Genomic DNA, 13851 nt, shown 5'->3' with positions numbered 1-13851 from the left:
ACACACCCCGCTATGGGCCACACCAATGACAGATTCATCGCTCTATAAATCCTGGTCACATACCAAGCACTGTACATAAAAACGTTAAAGCCCCGGGCACCAACAGTGGAAGAAGCGACAAGGGCAGGACACCCACCTGCTCTAAGCAAACCATCCCAGGGTAACACTTCTAGCATGGGCCATCTCATTACAAATGCCTACTAGGATTCAGCATTTGATATTTGTGTGTACTTTTGTTTTATGTGAATGATTGCTTCTGCATGGGATCCTGCACCTGTTCATTTGCGGTCATGGAGCTGAAAATATGAATGCGGTGCACTACTTATTATTATTCCTGTCTCAAACCTCTGTATTTGATGTACAGAACTACAGAGTTATGCAGATAGTTGGTAATTTATCTGAACGCCGTTGGGCTGTGATTATCATTCCCACATGGACGAAATGCTCAATGACATTTTACGATTCAATCGAATGAATTGTAGTACATATGATGAAATTTGAGTTTTCAGGTGTTCGTGAAATTTGTGTGCCTGTTTAGGCAAGACTAATTAATTTAATTACATTTGTGTGTGAACTATGGTATATCGTAATATTTGAATGAATTTATAATCAGGCCATCGGTAATGACAGCGCAAATTTAAAATTGTTTGTTAGAAAAATGATTTTACATATATGTTAGGATTTGCCCATGTTATTGCTGTCTTGGTATTCTGTTTGTTTATGGCAATAATATCCTGTGCACTTTAAAAGCGCTCTCAAAATGGCGCCTCAGTATGTGAGCAAAGTTGTGGTATGTGGCCAAAAAGTGTCATGACAAGCAGGACTATCTAAATGAATTCAGATAAAAAAACTCATGAGCTTCCGAAGCTATTTTAGGAGTTTGTTATGTTATGTTATGGTGCTTTTGTATAGCGTACGGCTACTCAAATAGTGTCCCGGCGCTTTTCCACCTGCAACTCAGAGTAAAAATAACAGAACACAGCAAGAATAGAATCAGAAACAGAAAAGAAAACAGTAAAAACAGCCTAAAGATTAAAAAGCCAGGTCTTCAGGCTCTTCCTGAACTGGAGCAGATTGGCAGTGCTGCGGAGCGTGAGAGGAAGCGAGTTCCACAGCTGGGGAGCTTTACAGCTGAAAGAGCGCCCTCCCGCACGGGCCTTCCTCACCCGCGGGACCACCGCTGTAAAAAGGGATTCCGAGCGCAAGGAGCGGACTGGACGATAGAAGGCCAGTCTCCGCCGTAGATATCCGGCCCCTGATCCAAACAAAGCTTTGTGCATCAACGTCAGGGATTTGAACTGAATCCGCTTCCGGATGGGCAGCCAATGTAACGTCTGTAGCAGCCCGGAAGCTCGTGCTCGTCTTCGCAGGCCAAAAATAGCCCGGGCGGCGGAGTTCTGCACCACCTGAAGGCGCTGAATCAGATAGTCAGGGAGGCCGAGAAAGAGGGCATTGGCGTAATCTAGCCTAGATCCAACAAGAGCCTGCACAGTAATCCGCCTGTGCTCCTCAAACAGTAGGGGCAGGAATTTGCGGAGCATTTTCAAAATTCCATAACAGGTGCCAGCCAGACCGAGAATATGAGTTCTCAGCGACAGCTGGTTGTCCAGCTTGACACCCAGATTTTTAGCCACCAAGGAAGACTGTGCCGGAGGACTCATGTCGGACGGCCACCATTGCTGCCACTCCGGATCGGCGACGCAACCAAAGAATAGCACCTCAGACTTACTTGAATTGGCCTTCAGACTGTTCCGCTGGAACCAGTCGAAGACCACAACAAGACAGTCCCGAATTCTCTCTCCATCAAACTCCTGGTCTTTACTGCATGTGAAGAGGAGTTGCGTATCGTCGGCGTAGGAAACTATCTGGGCCCCATATGCCTCCACCACGGCCGCAAAAGGGGACATAAAGATGTTCAACAACGTGGGGCTCAACACAGAGCCCTGTGGAACCCCGACTCCCAGTGGCGGCATCTCGGCAGAACTCTGGGAAACCCAGACCGTCTGGCGGCGGCTTTCAAGGAAAGATGTGAACCATTTGAGCACCGTCCCCCTAAGGCCGATGTCATAAAGCCTAGCTAGAAGCGCCTTGTGGGGGACGGTGTCGAAAGCCGCCGACAGGTCTAACATGACCAACATGGCCCTACCGCCGACATCCAAGGTCTCCCTGAGGATCTCAGTGACCTCCAACAAAGCCGTTTCCGTACTAAAATTAGGACGGAAACCGGATTGGGAAGGATGGAGCAGATTGTTAGCTTCCAAAAAGCTCAACAGGACGCCGTGGACGTGTTTTTCAGTAATCTTCGCTAGAGCCGGGAGAAGTGAAATTGGCCTATAGTTGGCCAAAGCCTCGGCGTCAAGACCAGTTTTTTTCAGGAGGGGGATCACCATCGCTCTTTTCCAAGAGCTAGGGACCCTCCCCTCCCTCAGGGAGGCATTGAGGATGGGGTTGACCAGCGGGTTCACCACAGCCGCCATCCCAGCCAAAAATTTGGCGGGGCAGGGGTCAAGTGGCGAGCCAGATTTAAGATTGGCCAGCAGCAGCCTGGACGCATCGCTGGAAACAGCAGGGAAATCAGACAACACCGCCACAGGCGTGTGCGGAGGTCCACTGCCCGCCCCAGTGATGCCGCTTCCATCCTCCGGTCCCTCCACGAAGGATGCCTGAATCGCCTTGATCTTGTTGGTAAAGAAGTCGGCAAGATCACATACCCAAGCATCCGGAGAAGCTAATGGAGGCGAATGGGAGCTGGGGGTCGTAAACTCCTTCACAATGGTGAAGATCTCCTTACAGGAGTTTGCAGATGCCTCGATCCTCCTGGCCAAATATTCCCTCTTAGCTCCCAGGATGTCCCGATGGTAGGCCTTCATCGCCGCCCTGTAGGCGAGTTTAGCCTCCCCATCATACAGAAGGCGCCAGGTCCTCTCGGCCACTTCACATTGGCTGCGAGCCACATGAAGCGCCTCCGTGAACCACGGTGCAGATTGCTGTGTCGCCGTGGACCGGGGGGCTGCCCTAGGGGCAAGATCGTTCAGCCTTTCGGTGAGCCACAGCTGCAAAGCCTCGGTGTCACTTTCCAGATCACCCGAAAGATGGCATGGGTGATCCACAAGCGCCTGCTCCAGCATGTCGGGCGTCACTCTCTGCAACTCTCTTGAGGCCAGTCTAGGCAGCGTAAGGGCGCTGTTGACCAACCGCCCGCTCTCCAGCACAGAGAATCTGATCAACCTGTGATCCGTCCAAAGCACCAGCAGGGTTTCGACCTCCAAAATCGGGACAGACGAAAACACCTGATCCAGGGTATGCCCCTTCTCATGTGTTGGCCCTGACACGAACGGTGTAAGACCCAACAGTTTAATCGCGTCCGGGTCGTCCGTCGCGTCAAGGTGGAAATTGAAGTCACCTGCCACCACGCAGTGCTGTGTAGACAGCACCAACTCAGTGAAAAAGGTAATGGTGAAACTGGAATGATGTCAATTGCAAACCTGACCCATAACGTTACGTGCTGTGAATTGATATATGGCTGGTTTGTGATGCTTTAGTTGTTAGGCCTGATATTTATTTATTAGGTGGTCTGCAAATTCTTATCACAGATGATGCCAGAGGCCTAGCATCCCAATAACTCTCAATTTGAAAGATGATTTAATTTACAGGGTAATTCCTATCCGATCGCACCCAGACTGTCACCATGGGTGAATATCGGTCAGCGGAGGTAGAGATTACAAAAGGGGTGCCACAGGGCTCTTGTTTGAGCCCAACACTCTTTAACATCTACATGGCACCCCTGGCAAGAGTGATGCGCAAATTTGGTTTTATCCCCGTGTCATATGCGGATGACACGCAGCTCCTCTTTCCCTTTAAAAATCTCACCGCTGAACTAAGGAACTCCTTCTCTTCTGGCATGAAAGCCGTCGCACAGTGGATGTCAACCAACTATCTACAGTGCAACGTCAACAAGACGGAAGTCATGCTATTCGGAGAGGCCAAAATACTGTGGACCCCGGATTGGTTGCCATCTGATCTTGGTACTGTCCCAGAGCCCAAACAGGTCGTCAAAAATCTAGGGATCCGCCTCGACCAAGAACTGTCGCTTAAGCAACACAGTAACTTCGTGGCTGGCTCATGCTTTCACATCATTAGCATGATGCGAAAAATCTTTCCCCTGCTACCAGATTTGTTCAGGAAAACCCTAGTGCAGGCCCTTATCTTGAGTCGAATCGACTATTGTAACGGATTGCTTCTCTCCGCCAATGAGGGAGTGTTGGATAGACTCCAGGTAGTCCAAAACACGGCGGCCCGCCTTGTCCTAAATGCCCCTCCGAGAACAGCATCGAAACCACTCCTTAACAAACTGCACTGGCTCAGTATTCGACAAAGGGCAAAATTCAAAATATGTTGTATCATTCACAAAAGCATAAACGGACAAGGCCCTACCTACTTAGAACAGAAATTCACTCCCTACATCCCCTCCAGATCGCTCAGATCTGGTAAAAGTCATCTGCTGGTAGTACCTCGTGCCAAAAAAGCCAGGCACGGAAGGAAAGCATTATCTGTCGCAGGACCCACACTGTGGAACAGACTTCCTCTGACCCTGCACCGAACATCTGAAATTCAGAAAACAACTTAAAACCCTGATGTTTATAAATGAGATCTAGCTCCACCTTTACTTCTTCCTCTGTGGTTATCAAACCGGCACCAAAGCGCAGAGATACTCCAGTTGGAGTCGATTCCAGCGCTATACAAACTCACAAATAAATAAATGTAATATACGGTGGGATCAGGTGACAGTTGATTGTAGGTATATGGTATTCAGTGTATGCTGTCTATTTCCCTAACTCGTCTGGTCTTTACCCTTCAATGCCTTCCTAACTCGATCCCGCCAAAGTGTCTTAAACACATCCGTTAATTTAATCTGATCCTTGGAATCTGAGTTCAGGGGAAATTCTGAGGGCTCCACCATGTTTCTTTCACCAATAGGACCTGTACATCAGTCTCAATCTTTGACTTACGGACATATTTCTGAGCTGTTACAGGAAGAAACTAGTTTTAGTCATGACAGGCCATTTAGTAAAAGCGCGGCCACTCTGCTGGTAAAGCCTGCGTGCTCTAAAACCACGGCAGCCTGAAATCGGGCTCGGCCATCTATGTTACAATATAAGCCGCCTAGCATTCCAATAAGCCGCCTAGCATTCCAAAAAGTAGCTAACAGGGTAGCCGTTTAGCCACTTAGCAAGCAACCCTCCAAGTGACTCTTTCACACAAACCACACATGGGACAGTCACGCACAGGCACAATATGCCCCCCCCCCCCACATCAGCATACGCAGAGATTGTCCTCTATAACTCATAAAAATTGGCAATTTCTTAAATGATAAATAATGCAATCATATTGCTTTATTAACCTTCCTGCTTCCTCAGGTTTGCTTGAAAATGCACCATTTGTCCACCTTTTTCAAAATTTTCTCTTGGGGGCGGGAGGGGGAGAAAGGGTGAGATTACCCCTGGATCCCCCTTAAGTTGGTCGGGCTCGCTCACTATGCTTACTCGTCATAGTGCAGTACGGCAATAATTATACGCCTCACCACTTTCAATTGTCACCAGCTGCCACTGCTGACACACTGTCTGGCAAAGTATAGGCCTATGGTTGTGCCGGACGTGATTATTAGGTTCTGCATAATATGCTCTCCTAGGTAAAGCGGCAATGTACGCCTAAAATGTTCATGCTTGGATTACCTCTACCAGTGTTTGCTGGCTGTTCTTAAGATGCCCTGGTGAGGTGAGGATATGTGTCATATTGTGCCATTTTATCCCTAGGGGTGGGGGGGGGGCATGATAGGCTTATGAAATATGCTGTGATACTGATAGGGTGCATTGCTTATGATTGATGCGTAATATGTTTATGCCAAGTGCAGTGTTTACCATTAGTTACTGGTTGTTTTATTACTTGCATGTTCTAATGATTATGACCGGCCCGTTTGGCCCTGAAATGTATATAATCCCCTGTAAAGTCATACCTGGTGCGAGTTGGCACAGTGTACATTTGTGATTATGCTCTAATGTGTTTCATGAGTAATTATTAAAACGATGAATGCTCAATGTATTAATAAATCCAAGTATTTATTTAAAGATGAATAGAAGAAGCACAGCACGTCTGTTACAAGGTAAATCTTCAATAATCAATTGAACATAGAATCTGGAACCCAGCATGTAAGATGCAGGCACGCATCATACATTCCAGGCTCCAGCAACCAGAGAACATAGATAGACAAAACATAAATTAAATAAAGAAAGAATGCAACACATATCCCTAAACAATAAGAAATTAACTTGAATATCTACTGGGTATTCTTTTGGATCTAACACTATCTTTAACTCTAGAGGCAATCGATAAATCACTTTGTACCAAGTTCTGAGGACATCTTTCGTAATTGTGTGTTCGAGGCATGTGGGCTGCTGAATTCATATCTGTGCATAGTCCGCCACCTAGTGTTGGGTCCGGATGATTGCACATTGTTGTCCTGGAAGAGTCTTCGAAGTATCACGAGATAGGTGGCTCCTCCCCTGGACTACAGTGCGCATGGGCATCGCCTCCATCCCCAGATTGTTTTTTTCCGCCATAGGGTTCGGATGTGTTTTCGGTTCCCTCCTTCGGAACCGATAGTTGTTCGATTTTACTTGAGACCAAAAGGTCTTTAGGCTGGGCGTCGGTATAGTTGCGTTCGGGTTCTCTTACTGACTCTCAGCTCCAATCTCCTACTGCCCTTCCACGTGCTTCGACGCGGACGGGCCTACACTACCGCATTTGCGATGGAGCGGACTCCATTCAAGAAGTGTCCGCTATGTCACTCGAAATATTCGCACCTCGACGTGCACCCTGTGTGCAACACATGCTTGTCACCGGATCACCGTGAAGACACCTGCATGGCGTGTTCAAAGTTTAGGAGTAAGAAAACTTTGAAGATTCGCCGGGCTAATCGACTCCAGGCACAGTTGTCGGCTTCGGCACCCCCACCTGATGACATCTTTCAGGAATCGATCGAGGAGGAGGCCGGCGTACAAGAGTCGGACTCTGGCCCCGCGTCCGAGGAAGAGGCCTACGACGCGGACGAGGAGGCCTGCGACGAAGTCTCCGGTGAGGTAGGGGACGACGAACTGATTTGTGCCGCGATGGGAGATAGCTCAGAGGAAGAGCATCCCCAAACGGACTCCGGGGTTTCCCCCCGTCATACGGCCCAGGTTGAGGGATCGCCTTCGGGCCTTACCCGAGATCTTACTATAAGTCCTACGTCCCCGCCTCCGGGCCCGGTCACGGACATTTCTGGCAAGAAACCGAAAGTGAAGCCAACCGGTCCCGCACCCTCGGATGCGAAACCGAAACCGAAACTGGCGTTGGTAAAGAAGGTTCTGGAGGCGTCAACTTCCACGAAACCCAAAATGGCCGACTCGAAGAGCCACGCCAAGATGGCCGACCACAAAAGCCGCGCCAAAATGGCCGACCCGAAGTCCTCTGGGTCGGCACCGAAAGTGAAGACTTCCGACGCGGCTGCGTCGGCACCGAGAGGGGTCGCGGACCCGAAGACGGCTTCGAAGAAGCGTCACGCCGACGGTGCGACAGGCCAGGGGGCGTCGGCACCGAAGAAGAGGCCTGCCGGCGACCGGGCTCTCGGAGACGAAGAGTCGCTCGAGACGGTTCAGCCCTCGGCATCCCTTACTAAGAAGGTGGGAGAATCCTTGAAGCGGATCCAACAGTACACTGTGGTTCCCAGCCAGGACACTGTCGTGCCTAGGCCCACGCCGAAGCCTGCCAAGGAACAAACGCCCATCCGTTTTACCCTTCCTCCCAAGTCGGCGCCGAAGGCCTTCGCGCCTAAGCAGAGCGGACATTCTCAGGAAGTATTAACGCCGAAAGCTGCCTTGGTGGTATCGAAGCTTCGGCTCCAACCGCTCGCGGTGGAGGAACGTCGAGAGGTGACAATCGACGCCAACACCGGAAAATTGTCGCTCCTCAAACGAAAGATTACGTCGGAGCCGCCATTGGAACCTTTTAGGATTCCACTTAAGAGCAAAAAGTACTCTGCGGACTCTTCGGCTCTGATGGAACCTCTGTCTCCACAAGCCATGGAACGCTCGCCGGCCCATTCCCCAGTGCCTGAGGTGGACGAGGAGGACGACGAGTACAACTATCCTGCGTACTCGGATCCGGACGAGGAGCAGGTGCCCTGGACGGCAGGAGGCGACACGGACGACCTGCAGTCAGGTCAGGACACTCAACTTTTCGCCACAAAGACGTCCCCGACGGAGGACTCGGCGGCGTTTAATGCATTAATAGAGAGAGCTGCAGCGAACCATGACGTCGAACTGCACTCAGACCCTGTGGATGTGGACTTCTTGGTCGACACCTTCTCGGTAGCCGAAAAGCAAGTCAAGACGCTACCTATGCTCAAAGGGGTGCTGAAGCATGCACAGGAGGTATTCAAGGAGCCCACCCGGGCGCGGGTGGTCAATCCTCGCATCGACAGGAAGTATAAGGCGGCGCCCACGGATCCCACGTATATTAAGGGACATTTGCCATTGGACTCCCTGGTGGTGTCCAACGCTCGAAAGAGGGCGAATTCGCAGACTACTGGTGATGCTCCTCCCCCAGACAAAGAGTCAAAGATCTTTGAGGCATCAGGCAAACGCATTGCTGCACAGGCAGCAAACATCTGGAGGATTTCTAACACCCAAGCCCTGCTTGCACGTTATGATAGGGCCCATTATGACACATTAGAGGCCATCCTACAACACTTGCCTGACCAATACAAGGAGGCGGGGGAGATGCTCATTCAGGAGGGTAAACTCATTACTAATGCATCCATCAAATGTGCCCTAGATGTAGCAGACACTGCCTCCAGGGCTATCAATACAAGCGTGTTACTCAGACGCCATGCCTGGCTTCGAATTTATGGGTTCAAGCCCGACATACAAACCACATTACTGGGTCAGACGGTGAATCCTGACCATCTGTTCGGCCCTGAGGTGGATGCCTCCCTAGAGAAAATGAAGAAAGATACCGAAACTGCCAAGTCTATGGGGGCTTTACAAAGTCAGCAGTTTCGGGGTGGTTCTTTTCGCCGCTCCAATTCAAGAGGCACCTCAAGAGGCCAGGCATCCCAGTCCACGCAATACTACAAGGGTAACACCCAGTCCTCGTATAACAACAACAAGGGCAGGGGTGGCTACAGAGGCAATAATATCAAGGGCAGAGGACGTGGAAACAATGCCTCCAGGTCCACCGCCTCCAACAAGCAGTGACGTCTTGTCACTTCCCCCCGATCACACAACACCTGTCGGGGGGAGACTACAGCAGTTCCTGCCGGCGTGGAGGTCCATCACCACGGACAGGTGGGTGAGGTCTCTTATCCAGTACGGGTACTGTCTAGAACTTACGTCCATTCCACCGGACATACCGCCAAGAGGCCGTGCTATGTCCGACGAGCACTTGACCTTGTTGCAGCAAGAAGTACTAATCATGCTGCAAAAAGGGGCGATAGAGCTCGTTCCATTGCAAGAACGGGGAACAGGGGTTTACTCCCTGTATTTTCTAATTCCCAAAAAGGACGGATCACTCAGGCCGATCCTGGACCTCAGGCCCCTGAACTGGTACATCAACTCAGAGCACTTCCATATGCTCACATTGCAGCAGGTGCTTCCCCTGCTTCAACGGGGGGACTTCCTAGCAACGCTGGATCTGAAGGATGCCTATTTCCATATTCCCCTGCATCCTTCACACAGGAAGTATCTCAGATTCAAGATCTTAGACCAGCATTACCAGTTCAGAGTCCTGCCGTTCGGGGTCACCACGGCACCAAGAGTTTTCACCAAATGCCTAGCGACTGTAGCAGCGCATCTCCGTCGCCAGCACGTCCATGTCTTTCCATACCTAGACGACTGGCTTATTCAGGCAAAGACGGAACAGCAGTGCGTAGACCACGTGTCACGCACCATTCACCTCCTGCACGATCTGGGATTCTCTCTGAACTACCCAAAGTCCCATCTCCAGCCCGCCCACGTGCGACAGTATCTGGGCGCGACAATCAACACTCTGGCGGCCACTGCGCAGCCGAGTTCAGCGAGAATCGCCGGTATCCAGGCGCTGATCCAACGATTCAGACCCCAGACCTCGCTTCCGGCGAGGGTGTTCATGCAGCTGATAGGCATGATGGCCTCCTGCATCTCCATTGTCCCGCACGCGAGACTACATATGCGTCCGCTTCAGGAGTGCTTGGCACGTCAGTGGACTCAGGCTCATGGGCAACTGACAGACCTAGTGTTGGTGAGCGGTCGGGCTTACAACTCTCTGCATTGGTGGAATCCACAAAACCTTTGCAAGGGCCGACCATTCCAAGAGCCTGTCCCACAGATCATCCTGACAACGGACGCCTCTCTCCAGGGATGGGGAGCGCATGTACTCCATTACACAGTGCAGGGGCTATGGACACTTCAGCAAAGGAAGATGCACATCAATGTGTTGGAACTGATGGCAATCTTCATGGCCTTAAAGGCGTTCAAAGTACATCTGTGCAACAAGGTCGTGTTGATCCGGACGGACAACATGACGGCCATGTACTACATCCAGAAGCAAGGGGGAACACACTCTCCACAGCTGTCTCATCTGGCTCAGAGCATGTGGAAGTGGGCCATTCAGAGGAACATCTTCCTCATGGCAGAACATCTCCCAGGCAAGGACAACCAAATGGCGGATCTGCTCAGCAGACACAGCCATCAGATGCACGAGTGGGAGTTACATCCATCAGTACTCCAACCGTACTTCCAAAGGTGGGGTCATCCAGAGATAGACCTGTTCGCCACAAAGGAGAACGCAAAATGCCAAAGCTTCGCCGCCAGGTTCCCACACCCCCAATCACAGGGCAATGCGATGTGGATGAACTGGTCAGGCAGATTTGCGTACGCTTTTCCCCCAGCACCTCTGATACCGCTGGTGGCACGCAAGCTCAGGCAACACTCGATGACGCTCATCCTGGTTGCTCCAACGTGGGCTCGCCAACCATGGTACACCACGTTTCTGGAACTCTCCGTGGTACCGCATCAACGGCTTCATCTCACTCCCAGCCTTTTGACGCAGAGCCATGGCGACATTCAGCACCCAGATCCGCAACAACTCAACCTGGCGATCTGGCTCCTGAGGTCCTAGAGTTTGGCTACCTCAATCTTCCTCCCGACTGCATGGACATCATTCGGGAAGCGAGAAAGCCCACTACTAGAGCTTGTTATGCGGCTAAATGGAAGAGGTTTGTCGTCTACTGCGTGGAGCACAGCATTGACCCGCTAGACGCCTCCATTCAAAACATCATATGCTACCTCTTTCACCTGTATCGGTGTAATCTTGCCTACTCTTCCATCCGCATTCACCTGTCGGCTATGGCAGCATACCTCCAAAATAGGCAACACCTGTCACTCTTTAAGGTCCCTGCTATCAAAGCTTTCCTGGAAGGACTCAAGAGAGTCATTCCACCAAGGACTCCACCAGCTCCGGAATGGAACCTCAATGTGGTTCTTACAAGGCTGATGGGTCCCCCCTTTGAGCCACTACACTCTTGCGAACTGCAGTTTCTGACCTGGAAGGTGGCTTTCTTAGTAGCAATCACATCGCTACGGAGGGTTAGCGAACTGCAGGCGCTCACCATCCAAGAACCTTTCTTCCAGGTACATGCCAACAGGGTGGTGCTCCGCACTAACCCTAAATTCTTGCCCAAAGTGGTCTCACAGTTTCACATGAACCAAACTATTGAATTGCCGGTGTTCTTCCAAAACCCAGAGACGCTGGCGGAGCGGATGCTCCACACTCTTGATGTGAAGAGGGCCTTGATGTATTATGTGGACAGGACAAAAGATTTCCGCAAAACCAAACAACTTTTTGTTGCTTTTGCCACTCAACACAAGGGAAACGCAATCTCCAAAGCAGGAATAGCTAGATGGATAGTAAAGTGCATTCAGATCTGCTACGCTAAAGCAAAGCGCACTCTCACTATACCACCGAGGGCCCACTCCACTAGGAAGTTGGGGGCCTCTATGGCGTTCTTAGGTAACATTCCCTTAGAAGACATCTGTAGAGCAGCCACATGGTCTACCACTCATACTTTCACCAAGCACTACTGTGTAGACGTGCATTCAAAACAACAGGCAGCTGTTGGTCAGGCTGTTCTAAAAACGCTTTTTCAGACTGCTGCAGCTGGCACGGGCGGCCGCCGCTAATGGAGGGACTGCTATGTATTCTATGCACAGATATGAATTCAGCAGCCCACATGCCTCGAACTGCAAATGCTACTTACCAGTATGCATCTGTTCTTGGCATGTAGGGCTGCTGACATTCATATCGCCCGCCCTCCTCCCCGGCGCCTGTAGCAGCTGCAGTATGTATTCATATACAAACATATGCTCATAGCATGGTCATCACTCACTTCTTCACTCCATCTCTGCCTATGGCTAAAAACAATCTGGGGATGGAGGCGATGCCCATGCGCACTGTAGTCCAGGGGAGGAGCCACCTATCTCGTGATACTTCGAAGACTCTTCCAGGACAACAATGTGCAATCATCCGGACCCAACACTAGGTGGCGGACTATGCACAGATATGAATGTCAGCAGCCCTACATGCCAAGAACAGATGCATACTGGTAAGTAGCATTTGCAACCAATCTTCCCAGGTTATTATCAGGACAAGAGATCTGAGAATTAAACGGCTTGTAAGTATCAGGACATTTAGCCACTCTACGAACATTCCAAACTCTTCCATCTTGAGTGACCACACAATTTTTAAAAACCATAACCACCTTAATAGGAGGAAAAAATTTGGAAAACCCGTTGGCAAGAAAACCAAGTTTTTTAATCCTCACCCATTCTCCTACCACAAAATCATTAACTTTGACATTCATTTTTGAATCAAAGATCTTAATTTTTTGTTGTTTATCTTCAACACGTTTGGCAATACAATCAAGATCAACAGAACTATTTTTGTTTAACTTTTTAATTAAATTTGCTGTAATAATCGCATAACGCTGCAAACAAGAGTAACTTTTCCTTATTATCAGGAGCTGGTGCTTTCATAATGGCATCCACCAGATTTTTCTTTGGTACAACCCCTTCTCCAGAAAGAGTATGTCCCAAATACTTGACAGATTTACAAAAAAAATTACATTTGCTAGCCTTAATCGTTAAGCCATACTATTCTAGTCTGGAACATACCTCTTTAAGGTGAGAATGATGCTCAAATTCATTTTTAGAAAAAACAAGTATATCGTCTTGAAAACACTTGACAAATAATCCTAGATCTTTAAATATATGATACATGGCCCTTTGGAAGGCCGAAGCCATACCGAATGGCATCCTCCTGAACTGAAATAAACCATGAGGGGTGATGAAGGCTGTGAATTGTTTTGAGTCTTCAGTAAGCTCGATTTGGTGATATGCAGACCTAAGATCTAATGTAGAAAACACACATGCACCATCCAACATACATCGCATTTCATTAATATTGGGAAGTGGATAACAGTCAGTAACTAAATTCTTATTAAGTGCTCTTAAATCCACACATAACCTAATACTTTTATCAGGTTTAATAGCCAAAACAATGGGCGAAACCCACTCAGAAGATTCCACTTCCTCGATTATGTTTTCCTTCACCATAGTATCTAACCTATCTCTAAGCTCATTCCTAATACTAATAGGAACCCCCCTTAGCTTTTGTTTAACTGGAACTGTATTAGGTTTAACCTTGATCCTGTGACTGAAACCATTCAATTTACCTAATTTATCAGAAAACACTTTTGGAAAGGACTGGGAAAATTCAGTG

The 13851-nt window shown here is 49.4% G+C and overlaps 1 protein-coding gene across 1 annotated transcript in view; it reads left to right on the top strand.

Annotated features, from left to right (window-relative positions):
* Positions 1-13851, top strand: part of LOC147717640 (E3 ubiquitin-protein ligase TRIM39-like) — a 548239-nt gene that overhangs the window by 162729 nt on the left and 371659 nt on the right. The window lies entirely within an intron of this gene.

Source organism: Lissotriton vulgaris, chromosome 5 (genome assembly GCF_964263255.1).
Source record: "Lissotriton vulgaris chromosome 5, aLisVul1.2, whole genome shotgun sequence".
Classification (NCBI taxonomy): domain Eukaryota; kingdom Metazoa; phylum Chordata; class Amphibia; order Caudata; family Salamandridae; genus Lissotriton; species Lissotriton vulgaris.
This window is presented reverse-complemented; position numbering and strand designations above follow the sequence as displayed.